Raw genomic sequence first — 27841 nt, forward strand, 5'->3', positions numbered from 1 at the left:
CCTCTTACAGAAAAGCGTGGCTGATTTTCAATCTTCAGGTCTGTTCAGAAAAGTTACGTTACAAATGGAATCGAGAGACTCTTTTCTTGTTCCTGCAAATCTGTTTGAAGATTAGAAAAAATTATACCTGCCTTTTATTTCATATGCACATTTGGTGAACTGGAATTAGAAACTTATGCTGACCACCTTTCACAGAGCCCCTGGGAGACCAACTGATATTGGGTATGTATGCTAATATCCAATGGTTAGGATAAGGATCAACTACTCAAACTCCTTCATTTTCAAAGTGCTCATTGGGTGACTGAGTGACTAGAAAATAATGAAGGAATCAGGGTATGCATCTCCCACTCTCTAGGAATGTCTATGACCTTTTGTTCCTAGATATCCACAAACATATTTTTTAATCTAAGAAATTTCTTTGGCTGTATGGTTTGTGAATAAGATATGGCAATCCTTCGGAAATCTATTTCTAGAGGAACGGATGTAGAAACAAGCAATGCTTTCTACTCCTTTCCTTCCCACAGACAAATGAAGAAAAAACTATATGCAAACCAAAAATCTTACCATGCAGACAGCATTATCAGTCCCAGCACTGAACACTGAAGAGTGTTTTTCTTCCAGCGGTAAAGCTCTTGTCCTGCCTATAAGTAAATGAATGATCACTGAGCATATCTAAAAAAGAGCAAGGGAAGGGAAGATGCATCATAGGTTTAAACTCTTTTTTGGCATGTTTAAGTTAATTAGTATTTTGTAAAGAGACAATGTATTAATGAGCAAAGTTAACGAGTGTTTCTGTTTCCTGCTAAAGTTAGCCTGGCTGAATGTAATTTTTATTTTTTTAATACTGATCTCAAATCTCAAGTTCCTCCATCTTTGCTTGTCTTGTCATAGACTCATCTTCCAGACCTACACATTGCCAATGTGTTAATCTGCACATTTGGCATTGTGAGAGAGAGAGACTTGGTTTTAATTAAATTGTTTATGGATCTCATTAAATAATGAAAAATATTTTTAGGCTCTGAACTGCAAAAAACCTATATAATAACGTACAATATAAAAACATATAGTAAATTATCATACTAATATTTATATTTCAGCAAATTTTATCATGTGGTTAAAATAATGTCCTTGTATCAATCACAGTTTCTATGCATATTTCCATTTTACATTTGTATTTACCTACTAATCTGTTCTATATGCATTAGGCTTAAAGGAGTTTCCACCATATATTTAGTTTTGTTTTAAAACTTTTCAAAATTATTGTCTGTCATAGGGGAATTAAACCTCTTGGTGAAACCAGATTGGTCAAGCTGTAGTCCTGAAACGTAAGTGGCTGGTAGCTGGCTTTGGCATTGTTACCTGTCGAAGTATCCATCTTTGACATGACGTGACGTGATATTTTGGCTATCGTATATGAACATTCAAATGTCAAATGTTCTTCTAAAGCTTTTACTTACGGATCCAATGCTGTGAATAAATTGCAAAGATGAAAGTCCATCCTGTATCATGCCACCCTGTATCTAACTTTGCTTAAGGCTTACAATGGATTTGTGAGAGATCCTGAAGGATTGTTCCAGACATAGAGCTAGGATTCAACCAAAGATTACTCATCTCTGGCCCTATAAGAACGGGGTTTTTGTAATTTTATCTGCTCTTCTTTGTTGGTTTGTAGCCCTGCCAAATAGATTTCTCTTCCAGTTTATCAGCTCATAGTAAAGATGGTACGAAGTCAAGAAGCAGACTAGTTTCTTGGTTAATGGCTTAGTTAACCCAAAGTGCCAGCATAGAAATATTAGAATTATATTTTCTGCTATTTTTGTTCTGACAATCATATAGAGAAATAAGAAAAGTAATTTTAAATCTGAATAAACTAGAATCTAAATGTTAGTGATAAAAGTTCTCACAGTATACTTAAATCAAGAAAAAACGTTATGCCTCTGAACCAGTTGGTTATAGTGCTGTCTCATGAGGTTCAGAATCTGGCTTTTTGCACTGCATAGACATGGAAATTAATGTTTTGCTGCATTTTCAATCTAGATCAGAGTTAAGTAGACACAGTCTGAAAAAGGTGGGAGTTTTAAACCAGTGCTTTTCTTAATTCATAAGTATGGGTTCCTACTCGTTCCATAAATTTTATTATTTCAGTCAGTAAACACATGTTGCGCTATAATCTTTTAGGCCTTTTCTGGAATAGAACTAAACTTACCAATACTATGATGATTCTTCAGATGTAGAATTGGAGGTCATACAAGGCACTTGGAATTGCGTGGCTTGTATTTTCTCAATCTTAAAAGTGGTGTCACTGAAAAGAAATTTTAAATGTACTGTTTTACCGAAGAGGTAAATATACAAGGCATATTATTCATGTAATGACTTTAAGGCATGTATTTGTAGTTGGTAGACTTAATAAAAAAATTAACAGTCACTGGATGTATTGTATAGTATTGTTTTCTGTTACTAGCAAAGACAAATAACTTCTAGTAATGTAAAACACATCAATGACTTCTACATTTAATTGTATCACTTAGAGGGGAAATTGTATCTCTCTATAAGCCAAGGCCAGGTGGATGAATAGGTAGATGGATAGACAGATGAAAAACTAGATTGCTTCATTTTATGACTGACACACTTGTAATAATAAAAAAGGGAAGAAATTCACAGGAAAAGATGCAAACTGCATCACTCACAATTCAGGGCTCTACATATTTCCAATTCTAAAAAGATTGAAAGGAATATTGCTGTAATATTCTGTGTGTGTGCATGATGGGAAACCCATTTTAACAGAAATAATGTAAAAATGTTTATGCAGGACTTTGAAAGGGAAGAAGAAAATCCCTCAGACTTTTCATGCCTTGCTTCCTTTTACGTGTTGACAATATTATTGGGAAATGGAAATGGAAAATAATGAACTGTGATTTTACATCATGTTTTGGTAAATAATTAAAAGAGGACACAGGTTTTGTCAGCTTTTAAGTCATTTTGAATATCTTGGGGGAAAAAGAAAAATTTTGGATTCTCTTGGACCCAAGGGATTTCCCAAAGATCAGAACAGTTAAGAGCAGTTGAAATATAATTTAAGATGTAAAATAAACAATCAAATAAATTTTCCAAGAAGTAGGAACTGACCTTGGTGGAGAGCTTGTACAAGGAGGAAAGCAAGTAATTTGTGAGAGCCAAAGGAAAATTATGTCAACTCTTGTTCTTCACATTTGGATCCCTGACCCAGTGAAGGATTCTGTCTTAAATTTGCTAAAGGTCCTAAATTTGTACCAGCATACATTGTTAAATGGCAGAAATTTGAGACAAGAGTTTGAAGCAAAAGAGAAGGGAGATAAGAAGTAACTTACAGTCAAGTCAGAAGACAGTGGAAAGATCCACACCCTAAGACATTGCAGTGTTTGGTAGGAAGAGTGAGAGTCAGGTGGAAGTGGAAAAGGACCATAAGAGATGGAAAAGTTATCTTTTCTTGAGTTTCACTTGCGAAGAGAAAATTACTGGATATGGAATTATATATGTGAGCAGAGTATCTCTGTATAGTAGACTTTCCAGTAAATTTATATATGTAAAAATCTACTAAATCCCCAAAATTATAACAAAATGTAGTAAATGGAGAATGTTCAGCATTTTTGACTGCTGGCATAATGTGTAAGGGAATTAAATGATAAATACTAGAGATAAGATCTTCTCTTCCTTATCCTGCAGGTAGGAGAACAACTGTGGAGAATAGGAGAAACTTCAATTTGTCCCCAGCTGAATTGGTTGTATGGTCTGGTTAGTAGGCTGTTGTTGTCATCAGATTGTTTGCCTGTGAAATAAGTGAGAGGGTGATGAGCAAACCAGAGTGTTATCTCAGCACAGCCTGCCACAAAATGAATAAAGTTGAATGAGATTTGAGTGGTGGTTAAATGATCCCTGCATGCGGATGAGTTTGTTGGGATTGTTTTAAATCACATTTTTTCTCCTCTTCTCTTCCATTACCGATACTTCTAGATACCTGGTTTTACACTGGTACAGATTTGGAATGGTGTTCATCCATTTTGGCAAAATTGTGTGTCAAGCCACAGGAAGGAAAAGCAAACTGTTTCTCTTTACCAGACAACAGTTTGGAAGAAACAAGAAATGGGTTGGAATTTTCAACTTTAATTGCTTGTAAATTGACATATTGTATGGGTGGAGCAGTTTTAGGAAAGCACCATGAATTACCTAGAAAAAAAGAAGGTAAAATAAACTTGTAGAAGAAACTTAAAAAATAAGAAATGTTAAGCTATTTATATCCTGAAAGAAAAAGGTGACGTTGAAATGTTGAAAGACTGACTAAACTGGCACTATGAAGAAATAGATAGAAAAGACAGAGATGAGAAAACTGGATCAATAAATAGGAAAAAGAGGAAGGTGGAAACTGGAAGATATACGTTAGATATAATTGTGCAAGAAGGTGACTAGAAATTATGAAGGCAATTTTCTAGACTTGTTGGAGACAGAACTGAAGAATGGAGGGAGATGGAAAAGATGAATTTGAGTGTTGTCAAAAGTGATTTCCTGGTGTAGCTGCAGGTGGTTTCCTGAATTCCATAGCTGGTATAGTAATCAATTTTTATTATAATATACTTGGATGAAACAAATTATGATATTAAGTAAATATGCAGATGAAGAACACTAATAACACATGAGGAGTTGATACCATATGAGTAGGGTTCCTGAAAGTAAGAGGACCCTCTGTTGTGCAATTGTTTACTCCTTGGAAAAAAGAAAGATAAAAGAAATTAAGGTCTGGAATTTGAATGACTTGTTACACTAGTTTAATTATCACATAACTCCACTGAAGATTAAGTTTTAGATGGTAAAATTTTGATGGTATCTCCTGCTCCACATCTTAACAATAAGTGATCTCTCAGAACTTCTTTTCAGAAGAGAATAATCGTTTACATGCAGTCGTGCTTGCCATTTATGTAACTATGTAGCCCTAATCATGATTATATCTGTGCATGTATTTAGAATCCAGACACCCAGATTACATTTTGTATACTTTCTTTAACAGCTACAAGTCTGATTAAGATGAAGGTGTCTGTGTGATTCATTTAAATACTGAAAATAGAAGAATTTTGAGAGCATTTTTTATACAATTATCGTAATACTTTGATACATAGTGCTAAGTATTCAGAAGAGAAATTAAGCTTTATGTATGTTTAATTGGAGATGTATGGAAAAGAAATAGCCAAGAAAGACTTAAAGCACACTATGAAAGTTCAAAAATTCCTCTGTCACCAGCCCCTCCCTTGTACATTTCCTGTGATTATGTCATTAACCAATATTTCAGCATCATCTCTCCCTTGCTTGCTTGTTTATTTATTTGATGAAGAAAAATTTAAGGGGGCATTTCCTTTAAAAAGTTGTGATCTTTGACTGCAAGGCCTGGAAGTTTGTCTCTTACCCTCATAGTCCCAGTTAATGTTAAACCAGGCTATATGCTAGCACTCCTTTGTCTGTTTGGCCTGGTCAAATATATTTGACTTTATCCCTGCTCCGTCTAATTATGTCCAAACTTCCCCTGATGGCCACTTTCCCTTTGCCTCCACTGGATTCCCCCAGCACTCTTAGATTGTGGCTTATACTTAACCCTGCACTTCTTGTTCTTGTTTTCTTTCCTTGGAGAATAATATTTCTCTCTTCCCTTATCCTGAGATACTGGTTTTGAAACTGATAGGAGCCAGCTAGTCAACTAGTATGGCTTTTGACAACACCCTAAACATTCTCAGGAGGAATTCTCAGTAGGAAGCCTTTCCTCACAGTTTATTTTTTTTTTTCTTGGTTTCTGTAGAACTTATGCCACCTTTGGGAAATGGACATGTCAGATGGACAGCTTCTGGGGAAGAACAAGAAATGCTAGAAGAAAAATGTTGAGGTATCTTTTGTGTGCTGAGGCCTCAGTTTCAGTCTTAATCATATTAGAAGGCTTGTGAATATACTACTTGTATAGTCTACTTGTACCAGACACTTGATTAGAATAGATTTGAAACTTGGTGTTTGTAATTCAGTTGCTAATACTAAATGAAGAGGATTCCAGAGGACAGCCTGTTAACTTTCAAGATTGCGTCTAAGGAGACCATCTCGCACTTGCTGAAGACCATGAACTGTGTAGGTTCATTGATACAGCTGTCATAAAACCATTGTGTTTGGCTGTTTGGTTCTGCTTGGATATGTATTTAGCCTTCTTAGACAGAAACATTTGAAGATTTTTTAAAAATGAATCATCACCAATACAGACTAAACTGTTTTGTAGTTCTTAATTTTACAGTTTGCATTATTGCTAATGTATTTCTGCTGGAGTACTTAATTTTGATGGCTTATTTTTTTTTGATAACATTTCCCTTTTTAGGGACTATGTAAAGAGGTCCCAATCTGCTCTGATACCGTTTTTGCAGGGACATCCTGTATGGCTTTAACAGGTATTTCAGTAAATACAAAACATGAAAATTCTCACCCTATAAGCTTAGATATTGTTTAGTATGTGCTATACAGCCATCTAACCTGCAGCCCACTCATAGCTATTAGGGTGGTGCTCTGTGTTACTTCTCAGATTCTCTGACCTGCATAAAATAACAAAGTTCAGGGAGAATATTGGTGCATACTTAAGCAGACAATAGTTGCCTGTAAAGACAAGCGTCAGTGTTTTTATGCATCAGTAATGATTCCTAAGATTTCATTGTGCATCAGCCAAGGAAACAAACAGAAGGTGCAATGCCTGATGCGCAACGGGGGTTTGATTAGGCACGATTTCTTCATGTCTCTGAGCAAGCAGATTTAGCTGGTGGTACTGTGTAAGCTCTACTAAATCTGCCTAGAAACACATTAATGCGAATACAGAGAGGTAATTAACCCTTATCAGACAAGTTAGCTGAAGCAAATACTCACATGCTTGTGATGAAAATTGAAAGGCAGAATTTATCTTTTGGCTTAGAGGGTAGCCTCTGTTTTGTTAAATTTCTCTCACTGACACTAAAAATGCCACTTTTTCATTCTAATCAGGTTTGTTACTTTCTGCTGCTTTGATGAATGGAAAAGGTAACACAACAAACTTGTGTTGTATCCTCATGCAGTCTCAAATGTCTTCCATTTTTTCTCTTTGTTTCTGATCAAGTTCTTTACTTCTTACTATCGGCGATGAGCAGTGTTCCTCAGGGGTCCATACTGGGACCAGTACTCTTTAATATCTTCATCAGTGACATAGAGGGATTGAGTGCACCCTCAGCAAGTTTACAGACGACACCAAGCTGAGTGGTGCGGTTGATATGCCATCCAGAGGGACCTGGACAAGCTTGAGGAACGGGCCTATGTGAACCTCATGAGGTTTAACAAGGCCAAGTGCAGGGTCCTGCACCCGGGTCAGGGCAACCCCTGGTACCAGGACAGGCTGGGGGATGAAGGGATTGAGAACAGCCCTGCTGAGAAGGATTTGGAGGACTGGTGGATGAAAAGCTGGACATGAATCGGCAATGTGCACTCACAATCCAGAAGGCCAACCCTATCCTGGGCCTCATCCAAAGCAGCGTGGCCAGCAGGTCAAGGAAGGGGATTACGCCCCTCTACTCCACTCTGGGGAGACCCCACCTGGAGTCCTGCGTCCAGCTCTGGAGCCCTCAGCACAGGAAGAAGCGTGGAGAAGGCTGCGGGAAGACCTTACTGCAGCCTTCAGGCACTTAAAGGGAGCTTTGAAGAAAGATGGGGACAGACTTTTTAGCAGGGCCTGTTGCCATAGGACAGGGGGTAATGGTTTTAAACTAAAAGAGGGTAGATGTGGACTAGATGTAAGGAAGAAATGTTTGACAATGAGGGTGGTGAAACACTGTCACAGGTTGCCCAGAGAGATGGTATCTGCCCCATGCCTGGAAACCTTCAAGGTCAGGCTGGCCGGGGCTCTGAGCAACCTGGTCTAGTTGAAGATGTCCCTGCTCACTGCAGGGGGGTTGGACTAGATGACCTTTAAAGGTCCCTTCCAAAGATTCTATGATGATGATTCTATGGTCTTGATTCTGATTAGAAGCCCTTTCCAGAAGGAGTTCGCTAGTTTCATTTTTCTCTACGATCATAACGTTCTTCTCTCTTCTTAGCTTCTTTGGCTACAAGGGTAAAAAAATTAAGTGTAAAAGAGTGTATGAAAATCAATATTTTAAGCAATGAGACATAATACAAAAGAAATACATAAATATGTATGTGTAAGGAAATTGTTAGCTTTTGCAGCTGTTTACTGTTACAATATTTGAGGACACAAAAAGGACTGCTTCAGTTTGAATGTGCTGACTGACTATAAACCCCCCAATATATATATGTGTGTGTGAAAGGGCACCTTTTGAATTACTGCATGTTAAGAGTCAACTAGAAATTAGAAAAGTACATTTCTTGTATTCAGTCTTATCAGTTTTAATAGAATATATTAAGACTGATTTTTATGTTGTTTTTGGGAAAAGATTCACAAAAAAGGAATTAAACATTTCTTTAGATAATATTGGAATGGTATTTCTAAATTTCAATATAGATAGTTTTCTAAATTTTCTTATTTGTATTATTTTGAATATGTCCACTTTGAACTGTAAGTTTACTGGATCATGACATATTGCTATTATTCCTATTACTCTTATTTTTCCATTTTTTACAGGTAATTAAGAACTGTTGCTTGTTGATTCAAATCAGACATATGTTTCTGCACACACTTGACTTTATCTGATTTATGATTTGACATAGTCCAACTGGGTTATGTTAAAGAAACAGAATTTCTCCTTTGCTTCCATCCTGTCACAAAGTTATCGAATGCTAGCTGCTGGCCTCTTCCTTTCTGGATTTCTTGTGACTGAACAGGTACAGAGAGTGGATGGCTAAAGACTGACTTCACTGTGTCCTCACTTGCTGGTCTGAATATTTGTTTGGATATTGAAAAATGAGAAGGATATGTACTACTTAAGGTGACACAAATTTACTTTCCTTCAGCTTTTCATAACTGTAAAGGAAAGGGATGCATGGGGACCATTTGATGTCCTGGGCATTGTTATTTAGTGTTATTTTGTTTAGACCATTTTCCTAGAAGCCTTGAAAATTCAGGACCCCACCCTGACTGGATTCATCCTTCATTCCCTCCTCACTCGGTGAAGTGCAAGTTATAAGAGATTCCTCCTCCCTCTCTTCTCCACAACCTCCAAAATTCCCCTCCATTTCCTAGTGAAAATGTTTGCATAAATGTGGTCTTAACATAGAGGGGCTTCTTTGTATCATAAGCAGTTGCTCACTACTCCCTATGAAAGAACAGGTTGATACTTTCTCAAAAACTAATAACGAAAATAAGAGCTTAAAAATATCATGTTCTTTTGCAGATGATGATGATGCATTTTCACCTATCTACTGTTTCTTATTTCTGTTTAATGTAGATAAGTATATTTTTAATCACGTTAAGCTATGTGGTTAAATTCTTACATTCTGGTAGGTCCATGAACATTGCTTTTTTTAATATGTCATAACTTTCAAAATATTGCTAAGTGTAGATGGAAGGCTGAAATCATTCAGTGTTGCTTCGAATAGACTGATGCATGCAATGATGCTGTTCTCAATTAAGTAAGTGGATAAAAATTGTCATTGGCACATAACAGATGCTGGGTAATTTTGGGTAAACAGTTCACTTCAATCTACCATACACTGGGGAGTAATTAGCGTTCTTAGTGGCTCAACATACTAAGTGCTTAATAGAACATATTTTTCTTATTGGTCTCCACATGGTTGTAGTTCATTCACTTCATTATTCCACCAGATTTAACTGCATATGTTCGCTCAGTTTGTCTAGAGTTCAGATGCTCTTCTACTATTGAAGAAAATGCTCTAGTCCTCACACAGCTTCAAGATGTACAAATCAGTCCTGGATGACACTCAAACTGCTGTTAGTTGTTTTTGCAGCATTGTTTCTCACGCAGTGACTGTCAAGTATCAAATCCTTGTTTGTGAACTAGGTTCTTTTGAACTTGCAATTTTTATTGATTGTCAAAATGCTCTTTCATGCAGTTGTAAGAGTAAGGATAATTGTATTCATGGTATGATCTTAAATTCAATTTCAGCTCTTTCACGAGCTGGCCTTGTCCTTTAATACCTAACTTTGAAGGCCTTTAGGCCTTAGTTTGCATCAGAATTGAACATATACTGTATTTAGACTATATTAATTTAATTTCCTATGATGGTGAAAACTTCAAATTCTTCAAAAACTTCTCCCCTCTGATTTCAGTGAAACTCTCTTATTAGTTTTATTGACGAGTTGGAAATATATTTATTTAGTAAACTGTGTACAGAATGTTTTGCAAATCATTTATTGAGATTTTTTTGAATTTTGGACGCCAGTGATTTGAAGCCTCAGTTTGTTATTGCCATATCCTAATTACAGGTGCACAGTTCACATCCCAAAGTTAGCAAGGCTAAGCCTCAGAATTACTTTCCTAGGAAAATTTCTGTAAAGCACTATAAAACTTGAACTTTATCATTGTTCTGCTGCTGTTCAGCATTGCACATTCATGTTCATGTATTTTTAATAAGTTTGCTAATGTTTTTTTAATATGGTGTCTGAACAACTACTAGCTGCTGCTTATTTTGATTGTGTATAAATTTCATGAAGTAATTGTGATCTTGAGTTCCTGTCTCTCTTTGGCTGTAAATGTTTTTTTCAAGCAGGAGAGTGACCAGCATGAATTCAGTGAGCTGGCTCTCGTTTCATAATTATATTTAACTTTTTTTTTTATTTTGCTCTTCATTGTTCATACATAGGTGGCTGAAATTTACATTGCCTTTCTTTCAGCTGTCTTTAAAACTGTACGTATAGGGTGTCATTATGGTCTGCATATGGTCTGGGCACCTTCAGCTTCATCTCAGCAGTACAGCTACTTATTTTAGGATGACAGAGGGCATTCTCCAGAGATTTGTGTGTCTCACATGGCAGGAGATTCTTCCTTAAACCATAGTCAGAGAAAAGAATAATGAAAAACTCCTCATAAAGTTTCTGGTCTTGTACTACTTTTATGAAACTGCTATCTATGCAATGAAGTCATTAATGGGCTTATTGGCTGCCCAAAGAAAATGATGTTATGAACCCCTGACCTTCACATCCAGAATTAAATTAGTTAATTTGGGATTCATCTTAGATCAAGTGTGATTGTTGTTGTTAGTTGTGGTGGTCAGCTTATTGATAGGTAAGTCAAAACACTTTCAAGGCATCAGTGTTGATTCTGATATTCCACTATAATATGAGGAATGCAACATGTCTTGTTAGAGAGATAAATGTTGCAGAAAATAGAGCTTCTGTGTGACTGATTGTGAATTCATTATTTACTTCATGGTGAGAGACTTAGTTACCTGTCATTAAGCTGCGGAGGGTTGCATTATGTCTTCTGAAAGACTTAGAGCATCCTTTACAAACTTTGGACTGGAAATGATCCTGCATTACAACTTTCATTTATACTGTAATTTTTTATTCATTAAAAGTTCTGGAGACATAACTCGTAAATACTGCTGTGTATGTTGCTGCATATTTACATTTCAGCTAGAATTACCTTTATCAATCATACATTATTACATAAATAAATACAAACCCGTTGAGTCTACTTCAGGTGGTTTTTAGACTTGTGACTGAAAGAGGTAAATCGTCTTGACTTTGTCTGCTAAATCTTTAAATGGAAATGTTTAAACCCCTCCCCCCCCCCCAATAAAACCCACCCTCCATAAAGACAGATTTGGATATATTTGTTTAAGTGGATTCCCCTTACTATCACAGTGTTATTAATGTGATCTAAAAGTACACTGGAGTGTTAATTTTGGGAAATTTATAAAAATGGAATAAACATCATGATGTGTGTGGGTGTAACTTTATACACTTAGTTAGCTTAATGAATTTACCATCACTGATGAGGTCTCCGTAAGAGGTAACTCAAAATTTTTGTGCATTAGAGAACTTGTTGATTGCGCTTATTTACATGTTTGCAATATCTTCTTGTTGCAGTGGCATCTGTGATGTTGACACCTGAAGTGGCATGTCCTCCACAAAGAAGGAATAGGAGGAGAAAGAAGGAAGAGAAAATGATGAATGATGGAGACTTCCTTCTTACCACACTATTTTTCCAAACCCTGGCTCCTGGTGAAGAAGCGAGCAGTCTCATAATCTTCTGATAAAAAAAGTAAAGGAGAAGAACACCAAATGAGTCATTAAAATAGAGGTGGATATTGGTGTGGAATTAGGTAGCAGAGAAATGGAAGAACATCTGCTGAGAAGAATCAGATCATAATGAAGGCTCCTGTGGAGCTGAGATGACGACGAGAGACTCAACTGATCTTTGACCTCAGAAAGGTAAGACAAAACAGAAGGGAGAAGCAAAGGGTCCTTCCAGATATGAATTATACAGATCTGGTGCTTTAAGGGATTTGCATGATTCCATTTTACTTGAAAGGGGTTGTAGTTTGATATAACATTTTATTGTTTTTAGGTACAAAGCAGAAGAAAATCTTCTGCTTGGGTTCTAGTTGTTGCAGAACAAAGCTCTGATACGTGACAGCCACTCTATGCGCAGTTAAATATCTGTATGTAACGGTGGATATATTTCTTCAGTTTAAAGGTCTGAAAAGGCTTTTGTGTTGAGGTTAAGATGTGTTTTGCTCTAGGAAATTATATAGAAGAATGTGATATATGTTATTGCTTGTAAGCAGATGATATTAAAACTACTAGGATAGCAATTAATAGGCAAAATTATATAGGCCCTGTTTAGGCGAATAGCTTTTTCAAAAATTTAGTATACTGCTTACATGGGCTGCTACCAAAAGTGAATCTGCTTCCTACGCATTTTGAAGACAAGGTATTTTTTCCTCAGCTGGAACATAGACTGTGGTTTTAATTACTATGGCAAGATAGTTTGAAAGATAAGTATTAAATTGACTAATGTCACAGCATTGAAATGACGAATACAGATGTTGGACATTCTTCTGTTGCTGCTAATCATGTGATAGCCTCTTTACTTACAGTTTTCATAATTAGAATCCTTCTTTTTGTTGTTTCTTTATCATGATGAGCATTTTCTTGCTAGGATTTGAAAATTGAATGGAAAGAAATACACTATTTAAAGCGTCAAGTGTGAGCTTTTCTGGTCAGTAAGGGCTAAGGTAATAATGTTAGAAGGTGTCTTTTCCCTGTGGTTTTCAGAATTTTTGTGTATGTAGTGTATGAAGCAATAAAAGTTTAATAAGTTTAATGCCAGAGAACAGTAGAAGTTTTATCAGCTTGTGTGATATAATGTCCAAATGTTACTTAAGTTATATCTGTAGGCCTGTGAGAATGTAAAATATTCTTTGTCAATTAAAGATCTTACAAAAAAACCAACCTGCAAACCAAGAACAAAAAACAGTCCTGGAGTTTATTCCATCTAATATAGTTTTGAAAAATGCAGATTGGAAATACATTGTTTTAACATTTTAATGTATGTGTAGAGCAAAATAGAGCTCCAATATTAATGAAAAAAAATGCAGCAGTGTAAACTTGATGTCTCGGAGAAAATTAGAAAGCCTTTCACTCCTAGGTCATTTTTTGAAGTGTGACTGAAGGGATTTTGTGTTATGTTGGGTGGCAGTTTCTGTCCAGTGTCAACAAACAATTGCTGGCATGCCGATAACACCAGTGTAACTGACAGCAGATGTGAATTTGTAGATTCACTTCTGAAGTGAATTCATAAAGCATTTTTGCAAGCATATTTTTACATCTAAAATTGCTCTATACATGCTTCTCATATCAAATGTTAGAAGCTGTCAGACTCCAGAACTCAAAGTGATGACTTACATAAGCACTGTCTTTGCTTTAAAAAAAAAAATTAAAACACAGCTACACACATGAAATCAAGATATCCACCCAATTAAAGTGAATATTATCACATATTTTCCTAGAACGTAATTCATGTTGTATATTTCTTAAAGGTATATTAATTTGATCTAATTGCAATCAGTGGTTAATTATACTTAGATTAGGGTGAATTGGAAGACTGGTTTACGAGGAGCATTAGATGAATTAAATATGCATTGGCTAATCAGATGTCCACACTTAGATTAAATCCCAAGCAAAATTATTTAAACATAAGAGAAGATGTCTTGCTAGTTAAAATAGTTGAAGTTATAAAGGCTTTTCAGAATGAGTAACAAATCACTCTTCTGGTCTGAAGAAACAGTGGCATAAAAATATCTTGTGTATTTAAAATTAGAATTCATAACATCTGTAAAAGCAGCCCTACCCTGGGATGAAGGTGACCAACATGATGCTGTAGGCGACCAAAGCGATGTATTTCTGTTACATTGGTTTTGGAAAAAGATCCCAAACTTTCTGGCATGGGAAGTAGATAAAAGTAAAAAACCTGTTAATCTTGGTCTCCAGCTCAGTGTATTTCCTTACATGGCACATACTATATGTGCAATGTATTCTTATATACAATACAGTAGGTTACAGTATAGGGAGGAGATGTATGGAAGCAAACTCTGCAGTCATCTATTTAGCAATAGAGGCTTTTTAGGCATCTGAACAGTGTTGTTCTTACTACTTATATTTGCTGTGTTAGTAGCTGGGATCCAGAGAAGTCTTTAGCTCCTCATGCATGGTTGTGATACAAAAATATTAGCAATTGAATCATCCTACCTCCCCAACTGATAGTTGAAATAGATAAGCTAGTTGAAAGGGTGGAAGGTTCAACGTAGACAAAGAGAAGTAATATGCTCAGGGAACAGTAAACTTCTGTTACTTCACTGCTCTTAAAGAATCACTGTTATAGCTATCTTCCATCTATAATGATAGAGTAGGTCAGGAGTTTTACAAAATCTGCTAGTCAAGGCTGAAAGGCGTGGTCTGCAAAAGTTTTATTTAATGCCTTTTAGTTAGTCTCAAAGACACCAGGCATGCTCTGGACAAGACTCCAGGACTCTGATTCTTACAAAATGGACCTGTGTTCTATTAGCTAAAAAATTGGAAAAGCATGAAGAAAAACTGTGAAAAGTAACTGTGCTTTGCAAAAGAAACTAAATTGGATCCACATGTACACAAACAAGAAACCCAAGAAATAGATCAAAAGAATTAAATGCACATTGTCATACTGTATAACTGATAATGTGTATTGTTTCAGGCTGTATTAATTTTATGTAGTTGTAACTGGTAACTCATTGTATCTGGATTAGAGAGTACTCCTTTATACAGAGATTATTTGTATTTAATGTATACTGATTAATCATGTAGCTGTACCTATTTTTAGAAGAATTGTCTCACAAAGACATAAAAAGAGCATACAAACTTGTGATTTGCTATAGGATAGAAGAGTTTTTATATTAAACTAGATTTGTCCTGAAGATTCACTTTACAGAGGTTACAGATTACGCTAGTAATGACTGGTTTTGGCTGAATCATGAATGATGATAACTAGTCTATATGAGATCTAATGTGTAGTATCTGGTAGAATTACTGCATATTAATTTGCATTCTGCACTTGCTCTGTAGGTTGTGAGGAGCTCACCAATAGGAGGAATTTGGGTACTTGCATGTTATTATTTGTTTCATTTGTCCAACCGGAGCATCATAACAGAAAGAACTAGACAGAGCCTGTATCATGTTAGCGCCACGGCTGTCACCACGAAAAGGGAAAGCGGACTTCCTGAAAACTTGTACTGATTCGCCCCTAGATTACAGTGCTTTGATTACCTACAAATAATGAGGGATGTGGAGCTGTTCTGCCCCCTCCTGCATTGACTGTTTTTGACCAGTTGAATGTATAGTTGAGCCGTCACTGCCTTCGTTCTGAAATCTTGCATGCTTGTTCCTGTCACGCAGGCAGTCGTTCTTCTGTTCCCCATAGATGCTCACTCTCGAACACCTCCTCTTCCAGTAGCACTGCAAATATCCTTCTTCCCATCTTTTAACATGAACAAATTGCTATACAGTCTTAAAAAAAATCTACAAGTCAGTTCTAATAATTCTTTGGCTGTTTTTATGGGCAACAATGAAACTAGAGTGGAAAAAAGACTGAAAACTCTTTCTCTGGAAAAAGGGTGTTTCCGGAAAAATGGAGTTTCACTATGGAGATATAGTAGCATATAATGCCATCTACAAACAAGCATCTAATATTTTAATTTAATGATTGTACCTTATCACTCGGTGAGACTGTAATTACAATGTAACACTTGGCAATTACAGTTCAATTACACTTCTGTTGTGGTTTATACCAGTGATTACTGTATATTATTCTAGCCAGAGCGTTAATTATACGAGCCAGAATATTTCAAAGTAAACTCGGTGTGTTTTATGATCCTCAACTTTTTCGAAGTGAGTAGGAAAATATGAACCCAGTCAATGAGAATAAGTTAGTCTCCAGCTCATGTAACTGACCTGAGATTTGACTAATGAATGGTAGTTACTTACTGTAAATTCTATGGCAGGCTATTTGCACTACTGTGATGGTGTATTTAGAATGTCACTGCAAACATTGTATTGTCAGGTAAGCAGTGATTAGAACATGTAGGTTGCTAGGTTTGAGCAGATAACTTTTTTTAAAGTATACAGGATTATTAAATTTGTAATTAAGCATATGTTTCTTGCAGATTTTTTTGTTATAGAAAACAGCTACTGTTAGGTTTCAAAACATGAGAGCAAACTTTGTGGTTTCAGACTGCGGCGTTCTACGTTTTTCAAGGAATGTGAGGCCTCTTCTAGAGTTGACACCTGCCCACATTGCTGAATAATGTAAATTAAACAGCTTTTCTTTGTGTTCTTTCATGGATTAGTCAGCATTTATTCATAGTCGACCCCCCAGATTCTGCAAACCACCAACTGAAAAATAGTAGTAGACCACAGGACTGGAAATCAGTAGTATTGACTCACCGTCCTAATCTAGTGTCTGTGCTATCATTTAATCTGTTTGCCTTACAATTCTTGACTTTTTCTATGTCTCTATAATGCTGCTTCCTTTCTTCCATGCAGGGGACTTTATTAGGTCAGATTTGTAAAGCATTTCAATGTAAAAATTGTTCTTTAAACCCTTAGAATTGTACCATGGCTGCTACTTGCACTAATCCCTGCTCTCTGCTTTGTGACAAGTGCCGTTAAACAAAAAAAGGACTACTTTTCCTTCTCGAGGAAATTAAATTTACTGTTATCTGTGATACCAAGCAACTTAAATATATTAAATGATGGCAGTGCTTTGAAGGTGTTCATCTGCTGAGGAGGTAGGTACTGATTTTGTTAAAGTCTCTCTGAGGTGCATGGTAGATTAACATCAGACATCTGGGAACGCTTGCAGCTGTGGAATATGTAGTCTGTCTGATGGCACAGTGAGGAAGAAATTACTTGCAGGGACAGTTGTCTTCCCACGTTGCTTAGAAGTTGACATATGTGTGCTGAGCATTGCTGTGGTCTCAGAGGACACAGAGAAATGAGTCCTGTTTTATTATTAAAACTAGGCTATAACATTTCTGTACAATTTATAAAAAGTATTTTTTGTTCCCTATACAACTGGTTTTCATGGTTTGTGTTAAAATAAAACACTGCTATTAAAAGCTAGTAGGTTCCTTTAATAATGTGCATCAAACCATGTAAATATGAACAGATACCCTAGGCTACGAGCTCTAAATCAATTCATCAGAGCACCCTAATAATGAAGCAATGAATTTGAGATGGGAAAGATATCACTTGCCTTCCAGAGCTGACAAGTCTCATTTCAGTTCACTTCCCCCTCACTTCTTCCTCCCCTCCTCTTGGCAAAGCTGAGTTTTTACTCACAGCCATGTGTGTCAGACTTAACCATCTGTCAGAGTCCTAGCAGCGCCTGAAGAGACATTGCACAAACACACATATCTAAGCAGTTTAGCTAGAACAGGTTGTATGCCATGCACTGTTAAAACTATATTCAAACCTGTTTGCATTTTATGTTGTGCTTTTCCAAAGTAACAATGACTTTGGGAAGGAATTAAAAAAAACAACAAACATACCCAATCCCCAGTAAGTAGTGCAGTTGGAACATACATCACAGCTCTCAGTAAAGGCAACAAGGGTAGGAAGGAGAATTTGGTGATACAATTTAGGTGTTAATGAGATCATTGTTATTTCAAAGCTTACAGCATGATAACATATAAATCCAGAGACTAATTCCTACAAATAAGATGTGATAATTGAGTTCAAAATTAAGGTGTAAAGAATTAATGCTAATCTTCTGGGCAAATACAATTGCCACGTGGAGCTGTGCATTAGGTAGTTAAAGATGCTATGCTGAAACAACTTGTTGTATCTGTGGTATAGTAATGAGTTCAAGTGCTCCCCAGCTGGGCTGGAAGTAGGCATGCACATGACCTGAGCCAACCTTTTCTATATCAGAGCCGGGAGTGACTTTGGCAGGCGAGCTGACTGTAATTGGCCGCGCTCAGCACCTTAGCAGATGTGCTCAGCACGCATTAGGATCAGACCATTTTGTCTCTATGCGGCAAAACATCACTGAAAACCACTGGGGGTTTTGCTTGACTAAGGTTTCCAAATTGGCCACTGGGTCTGTTTTTACTCCTAAGAAATATGTAATTCTCTCATGCATCTTTTTTTAAAAAATCCTCTTGGCCTAGCTAATATTTTGTGTGCTCAATTGGAAATAGCCTGAGAGTGAAATGTGGTGTCTGTTGGATTAGACAGGCTCACCTCTGCATTTGTACGTGTTTAAGAATGATGTAGAATGATTAAGACGATGCTAGGTGATGTGGCATTTTTCACATAAAGCGCTAATGATAATATGCTCCCAAAGGAATTTAGTTTCTAAGGAAGTCTGTTTTAATTCTGTCACCTCACAGGCCTGACCCAGCCTTCATAGTGGTGGCTATGGAAAGCTAAGGTTGCATTTGGGCAATATCTTGGTAATTTTACTTCATGTAGTCTTAACAAGTGTGTCTGTGTAGTAGCAGATCCTTACGTTTTTTTTGCAGGGTTATTATGTTGTTTAAAACTAATTGGTAGGAAGGATATATCTCCAAATAGTACATTTCCAGAAGCAATATATTTTATAGTGAGTAATGTATAAGGCGTTAAGATTTGAAGTCTCTGAATCCCTGTTTTCATTTGGGAATCCATTATTGCTTCCCAGCCAAACAGTGTGTGGAGTGTTTTTCTTTTTGTCTGCCTGAACTAAAGCTATGAACAAAAGGTAATTGAAAGTGCACTGCCAGATAGATAGTCTGTGAATGTTCCCAGATCAAGAGATACAGCCTGTCTCTAGCTACAACTCGAATAAAAAGGAACATTGTCAGTGACGTTTGGTAAAACGAGGAAGATGATGTCCAACAATTTACTTAATTCGTAATAACAGTGAGTGAAGTAAGTGCCAGTAAGAATCAGACTGTAATCTGTATTTATACAAATCCACAAAGTGTGAGAATAGCACAAGACTATTCCCTGGATAGCTTTACTAAATGCCAGCATGAATAGCAGGGACCCCACTCTCATAATGCCCAATATGCTGATCAGATTTCCCGTTACAGGTAAGGAAAAGGGGAGGCTTTGGCTCTTGTCCTTTTCTGCTGACTGAGTTGCAGGGCAGCAGGCTCTATACCAGTGCTAATCTGGGCCAGATTACCAGGTGCAGAAAAATCATCTTCCAGAAGCATCAGAGCTACTGTAGTGGCTGGATCTGTGAAGTTGGTTTCACTCCCAGCACCCTCCTGGAGACTGTGTTTTTTCTATGTGCTGTCTTTTGAGGGCAGGATTGGTTCAAACCTTTGGGCTAGCATTTTAATACAGAAGATGATTAAATGCTAGATCATAGATGATAAATAACTAAATAACCTAATTATATCAGACTAAGTAAATTGTTGGATGCTGTGAGAACTCGCTCTTGCCTCATGTAGGAACTTTGACCATCGACACAGAGCTTAGTACTTGAAAGAGTTCTTTATCAGAATATGTAAATATTTAAATTCAGCTTTTCTGCAAAGTAGCATTGCCTGCATGCATTTATTTCTTGACTACCTTACATTGAGGACCCGACTTTTCCTTCCATGAATTTTTCTGAATGAGTTTACAATTATTTGTGTTCAGTGTGTTTGTTTTAGCCTGTTACCCAACAAACTAATCTTACCACAGAGCAATAAAGAACAGTGAGTGCACCTATTAATTTTTCTCTCTGAAGATAACTTTAAAAATTGAACTGAACTGTCTCTGTTCTTTTCCATTGGCTTAACTTTTTAAAAAAATATTTTATTTTTATTGTATGTTATTTTATTAAACTTGGCTATTAGCCTAACTAGAGGTGTGCGAATAAGGCTGAATTCTTTCTACCTCCTGCCTTGTGCCTAGTTTTTCAGCTCCTCTCTCATGTGGTGATAACACTTTGCTGTTAGCATCAGAGGCTGTAAGAGTGAGATGCTCTGCTGATTTTGGCTGGGATGGATAGAGTTAATTTTTTTCATAGGAGCTAGTATGGGCCCATGGTTTGGATTTGTGCTGAAAACAGTGTTAACACAGAGATGTTTTCGTTACTGCTGAGCTTTTTCTGCTTCTCACATGACCCCACCAACAAGAAGGCTGGGGCTGCACAAGAAGCTGGGAGAGGACACAACCGGGACCGCTGACCCCAGCTGCCCGAAGGGATGTTCCATACCATATGGCATCATGCTCAGTATATAAAGCTGGGGGAAGAAGAAGGAAGGGGAGGACATTTGGAGTGATGCCATTTGTCTTCCCAAGTAACCATTACACTTAGTGGAGCTCTGCTTCCCTGGAGATGACTGAACTCTTGCCTGCCCATGGGGAGTGGTGAATGGGTTCCTTGTTTTGCTTTGCTTGTGTGTGCTGTTTTTGCTTTACCTATAAAGCTATAAACTGTCTTTATCTCAACTCATGAGTTTTCTCACTCCTACCCTTCCAATTCTCCCCCATCCCACTGTAGGGGAATGAGCGGCTGCGTGGGGCTTGGTTTCTGGCTGGGGTTAAACGACAACAGGTGCATTAATGCATTGGGGTCATCAGAGTCTTCACAAAGTCTTCTTATGCGTTATTTGAATCCTGGAAGTGTTGTGAAGGGAGGGAGAGAAGACAGTTGTCAAGAGATAAAACTTTTTGACCAGATCTGTCTAGAGATCAAGGTGAAACCGATAAGAATGTCAGTAGATCCAAAGGTCTTAACATGGCAGTTTTCAGAACTAAAATATGTTAAAAGCTTCTTCAGAGCCAGGAATACACTTTGTTTCTTTGGAAATGTTGTATCATTCCAGCTATTGTTGTTGGCTCTCTTTATCTACAGAGGTTTTTTTTTATATTTAAACGTAAGGTGCTAGTACAATTTCTCTTCAACGATTTGATCTTTAGTAGAGACATATTTCTGTGGAACCATGCCTCCTTGCTTGGAAACTAACAAACAAACCTTAAAAAACCCCACAGCCCTCAAATCATTCAGAAGTTTGGAGGGCTTTCAGGTTTATACAGATTTAATCATAGTTAGTTGCTGTCATTTTTACAAAATACTGGTTCCCAGCCTGGTATGTGTTGGAGAGACTTCCCCTTTTCCCAGTGCCCTGCTCTTTATCAAATTCAAGCCAAAGAAATTAAAAAATTAATTTAAATTGGCGGGGCGGGTGAGGAAGAAAGACCACTTGGTCACATTCCACAACTGTGTTCAAACACTGCTTTAGTGAAGGGTTAACTTTATTCTGTGCACATTAAGTGTAGAGCAGAATTCTCATATATATCCCTGATGAAATTTCAGACCCCCAGCACTCCAAAGCCTTGCAGTCACTGCCAGACCGTGAGAAACGGTTGAAGAGCTACTAATAACGATTGTAGCCTGGCAGGCAGAAGCAGCGAGTGCCTGATGTTGGATGGGTAAAAAGGGATCTAAACTGAGTAAACTGTTTAAGTCTCTCACCAAAGTGAAAGCAAAAGCAACAATATGCTGTATGGGTTCTCTTGAGATAGGTACAAGGACATAGATGTTCAATATCTTTTTTTAATGGTTTGGAGAGAGACTCAGATAACAAAAGTTACAACATTTCTTGAGAATGCACAGCCATCCCTAGGACATGGAAAAACGGGCAAAGGAAGAGATTTTGGAAGTATTAACTGAATCTAGATGTAATCTGCAAATAAATTTTATGTTCACTTCCTTCTGCCTGCATTCCTAGTTCTTTTGTCTAATGCAATGCACTTCAAAATCATCCTAACTCAGACCTTTCTGGTTGAGAGCCCTGATGATGTCAATACATTAGGACTCATAGCAGGACAAAAAAAAGTAGTTATCTGCAGATAGAGCTGGGAGTTTTACCTCACTGGGGCTGGTTTACACTGCCCTGTGAATGACAATGGATTCAACTTGGAGCTGGGAAAAGCTGTAGTCTTTTTTGTGACTGGGAAACCAAGAAGTAAAATCTGTACTGGTGCTATAAAACAGGGGCAGCATAACAGCTTTTACTGATGGCAGAAAACTCATTCTCACACCCAGGAGGTGTCTGGGAGATGAGAGCATCTGCCTCAGATCAGGTATCACACAGTTCCCTATGTTTCCTTTTTCTTTATTGTGGTGTCGCTCAGCGCTTTGAAAAATTCCAGCTATCTATTTCTTGAAGAAAACTAAAGGGCCTATATAGTAAAGGTTAATAAAATCACAAAGGTCCTAGAGAGATAAAATAGCTTCCTACAGAAAGGATAGGGAGCATCAGATGATGCAGGTGTAATCTTCGTAACAAACCAGTGGTAGTGGTTGTTCAACTTACACATAGCTTGTAAGTAGCCTCTACCACTCCTTGCTTATTGTGGATATTTAGGATTTATGAAAAACAAATAGATAAGTTCCTAAAAGAAGGAATCAGAAGAATTCTTCCTATGCTGACAAATACAGTGCTTCTGGCACAAGATTTCACTGAGCTGCAAACTGGAAAGTATTCACAGGAAATAGCAATGCCTGCTCGCTTGCTTTGTTCCCAGACTCTTTCCTAGGCATCTTCTGCTGACCATTGCTGGAGACTGAGTACAGGGCTAGACAGATCTTTGGCTGGGTTTTGTGTGGCTACTCTTTGACAACCATGTCGCATCTGCTAGGCTCAGACTCGTGAGGCCGTTGGCCAGAGGATTTGGCTATGTCCACATCAGCATGTAATTCCACAGGATAGGGCAGGATCAGCAGACTGAAGCTGAGGCCCCTACATCTATGGTATACCCTACTCAGGGTTATTCTTCGGACAGGTTTAATCTCGTTTTCTGGACGGAATGCATGTATGCGATCATGATGTATTTGATTCAGTATTAGGGAATAGATAGTGGTTTGTGTACTCCTGAACCAGAGCTTCCAGTTTGATTTCCTGTAGAGGTAACCTAATTTGTACTCACCTAGTCCACCCAGTGTGCTGAACCGATGCACAGTAAGTGGGGACGGCAAAGGATTTGTTTCAAATTTACACTGATACTCTGAAACAAAATATTGATATAGCTCAGGGCAGCTTTGTCTTGGCTTCTTGCAGGCAGGTTTTTCTTTCCATTTGTATAGCAGTGATGTGTGGGTATGAGGTAATGGCTACTATTTCGGAGTGACTCTTTTCTGGTATGTGGGGCTGGTCCCATGCCCCAGCCAAAGAAGTCCAGTAATTAGTGTTATTAATGTACGTGCTTAATAGGCGTGTCTACAGAAATAAGGGAATTAGCTATGTTGGATATTGTTATAGAGCAGGTTTGTATCAAATGTGCTGAAGTCCACCCTTTTGCTTGGCTACACAGAAGAAGAGGTATTGGTATGACAGAACTCCTAACTGAGGAATCAACAATAAATTCAGAAACATGATGATGTGAACGTTTTCTGCTTGTAGTTGTGAATTCCACCTCTGACACATAACAGATAGCAGCCTGGTCACGGTGATACAGGTGCTGCAGAGCAGATCTGCAGAAGCTCGTTTACATTTAGACGGAACAGTGCTGCTGTCCTGAGGCAGACAACGTAAGGCAGTGACGGAGGCAGAACCTTCATGGAGGCACTGGAGCGTAGGAAAAAAGTGTGAGGCTATGAATGCTGAGGAGACAAGGGCCAGAGCGAATTTCCTTTGGCTTCTGTGCAGGTGGAGGAGGTTGGGATTTCCTTCTGGCATTGCAGAGCAGACTGGTTTGGGAACTGGACTGACAACCAGTGGTTGTGGCACTGCAAGGAAGAATGTGGATGCCACTGCTTTGACAGGTCAGTTGTGTCTTGCCTTTGCCAGTGGCTCCTGGTGAGTTTTTGCAGGCATTGAGACTGCAGAACGAAACTAGTCTCTGGGATCTCATCACGCTGCAGGTATTGGCGTCATGCTTATGTGGCTGAAAGGATTGAAGGGGCAAAAGTCTCGCTTGTGATTTTTGTTCTTTGGTCTTTCCCAGCTATCTTTGTCCTTTTGAAATAAGGTTCTGAGGAGATTTATTATGGAAATAATCAGGTGCAGACGTACTGAGTTTTTTTAAAAACCTGGAGAGCAGTGCCTGGTATAATTAACTGGATATAATGGGAATAGTCTGGGAGTGATGTATTTTGTATCCTTTCTACACAAAATCACACAGCTGAAACAGATGGCTAATAATTTTTGTCTTCATAAAAAAAAAAATAAAGTCATGGCAGTTGTTGGCCCTCCATCAATGAGAGAATAGACACCATGGGATTCAAGCCAGAATTAAGTATCTTCAATTTGAAAAACCAGTGTAATGTATGTGATGAAATGTCAGCTATTCAGATAGAGATGAAATTTCCATATTGAGAAGGGTTTTTTCTTTTTTTTTTTAATAATGAAGTTGTATTTAATTCTGAATTTTGAGAGAATCACAGCTGATTGAAGAGAGACATATTGAAGGACGTCTTCTATGTGACAGTGTTACTCCTTGAAATCTTTGACAATATATTATAATCTATTGTATATCATCTTAGATCGGGTACAAAAAATGTGAATTCTGACTTTTGGTGATTGCTTTCAGACTTTTTTTCATAACATAGAAGTGTGCTAGATTTAGCAGAGTGCTAACCATGTGAAATGATAAATCTCACAAAACGTTTCAAAACACTTCATATAAAACGTTTAATTGCCAAAATGAATGAAAACGTTCAAAACCCTGTTAAGTCAGTGAGAGCTGAGAGTTTCCTCTGAAGATATGTCTGGTAAATTTTAGGTTAGAACTTTCTCTGCAAAATGCATCCTACTCTCAGTCTGTGCTACAGCCTTTTTTACTGGTTAGTCAAAGACCTAGATCTGACCTTAGATTTAATTAAGCTAGGTATGTAGTTCTTAATCCACAATTTACAGTGGATTTATATTCAGTTTAAGGGGAGTAAAACATTCTCCAGTTGTGAGGCCTTCAGTTGGATGATGTGAGGAAGAGTCTTCATGTACAAAACCTATTTATTTGTGTGTAGTAAATCCTCCTATCATTCTTTCAACTGCAGAGACAGAATTTGAAGCGACATCCAGGATGTAGTCCTAGAATAACTTTGTGGGTTTTTTTTTAAATGCAGAAATGACACATATCACTGCTCAGTCTAAATAATACCTTGTTTCTAAAAGCTTTTCCACATTAGACTATTACACTCTAATGATTATAGCTGTACTTTCATACAAATACTGTCATAATTTAGTGGTGAAAGAGTAAGTCATGCATACATAAGTTTAAGCTAATTCTAGCTTTTGAAAAACAACCATTTACAAGTTTATTGCCTTATTTGATGCAAGAATGAGTCATCTTTTGCAGTAACGCTCCTTTGAATGAGGTAAGATAACACCCATTCAGTGTATTGGACAAACCCTATACGTAAACATTGGGGGTTTGCTGTGCACTTTTGTATGGATTGTAACTGTGCGGTAGTCTCTGTCTTTAACCATATGTGATAATCAGCTGAACATTTCATGTATAATAACATGGTGTGTCTGTGTAATGGAGCAGAATGAAACACTTTTGTTTAAATAGGTAATTTTGCCTTGTTACTGAAATTCACCTTGCTGTTAGTACAGTCACACATTTTAGGAAAGTACCTGTGGATGTTTGAGTATGACAGAAACTTTACAACTTTTTGGGGTAGGTGGTGTTCTGCTAGGAATGAAATTCCTTTTCATCAGCACTTAAATTATAAAAGAAAGGAAAACGTAATGGAAAGGCAGTAGTCCTTGTTAAAGCTGCAAATACCTTTTCATGAAAGAATGGATTCTAAATATTTTATGCTAGTAAATTTTGTGTTTGTTAAAAATGGCATATTTAATCTGAGCATGAGGAAAACTTTGAGCTAAATACCAAGGAAAACTTGAGAAACTACTGCTAGAACAGGGCTATTAAGAAAAGGGGAGGCAAATGCTTTTAAAAAGTTATTAGAAATGTCTTTTTGCCCCCCTTTTTTGTCAAAAGAATGATTGGATTGGACATGCAGCTGTCTTTTACTGAAGAGATGAAGTTAAAAAATATGAGAATCCATCTGGCTGAACTACAGATGTTGAAATGGCTCTGAAGTCTATTAAAACTTTCACACGTTCACATTTCCAGATAAATAGTGGACATCACTTGTCCTATTCCAATATAGCCTGTCAAGAGGCACGACAGCTGGTGTAAAATGAGAGTTCCTTTTAAGTAAATGGGGAAAAAGTGCTGATGCTCTTGCTCCCCTTGATTGTAGAACATGGGACACAATGGGCTGCATGAATTAGAGGAAAGAGCTTTGTCTGAAAAGAGATGTAGTAAAGGAGGCAGGAGTGAAGCTGCTGCAGATATTGTAACTTTTAGTGATCTAGGAAAGAAGAAGTAAGAGGATAATGGGGAGAAAGGGAAGGAAAGAATGGAAAGAGGAGAAAGAAATGCAGTATATAAAAGATGCAAAGGGAGAATAGTAGAGATACACAAACACAAAAAGAAGACATTAACCCCAAGATGTCACCTCTGGCTTATGAGAACTGTGTCGCTGGAAGCTGAGTATGTGCAGGTATATATATCACTATGTGCTAAATACTTGCCTTTCTATGCTTTTCTTGCAATTTTTTGTCCTAGCTGTTTCTGGGTTAGGGCATGGGACTTGATGGCTTTGTGCGATGACCCAGGAAGGGCATTCTTGTATTCTTGCTATGTTTTGCAAGAGTCGTGACGAGACAGAAGCCTGAAAACAACAACAACAACATCAAAAAGAGGCAGCCTAATGATGAGCAAAATGCATCCTTATGGTTTGATTTCACATTTGCTGCCTGAGGATGTGATTTGGAAACTGGCCAAAGGAACAGGAATGCCAGAGTCTGCGTTTAACTCCGGTCTAGCCTCAGGCAAACTATATCACCTTGCTACATGAATGATAAATAACAGAACAAAAATACAGACCAGCCTCACCCAAGGTACTGAGGACACGCTCAAGTCAGCGGTCATGCAAAGTGTATGTTGCATGCTGTGTAAAAAATATTAATGTGATTCCTTGATTCTCAGCTGAATTCCTGATAATTCTGTGATGTGTGGTGGGAAGGCTTCTGGGAGTCCACTGTTAAGGTCTGCCTGACACCAAAGTGAAAGCAAGGTACCATTGAATCAAGTGTGCTGTCAGTCTCACCTTCATGAAATGGAGTTTTTTCTTGGCCTTCATTAAAAATATTTCTGGAGTTCATTTCTCTTTGCTGTCAGAGTGGATCAAATATCATTAAAGTTAAGGAATGAAAAATAAATTTCCCTGGGATGAGATGGCATCTATTCTTCCATTGTCTTTTACACATATCTTTACGTGCAGGCATAAGTTCTTGCATCTGTAAGAAATATAAGTGATTTAATGTATGCAGCATTTATATGTACATATTACACACACTTTGAATAAGTAAAATT

The sequence above is a fragment of the Phaethon aethereus genome (assembly GCF_964289735.1).
Source record: "Phaethon aethereus genome assembly, chromosome: 2".
NCBI lineage: Eukaryota > Metazoa > Chordata > Aves > Phaethontiformes > Phaethontidae > Phaethon > Phaethon aethereus.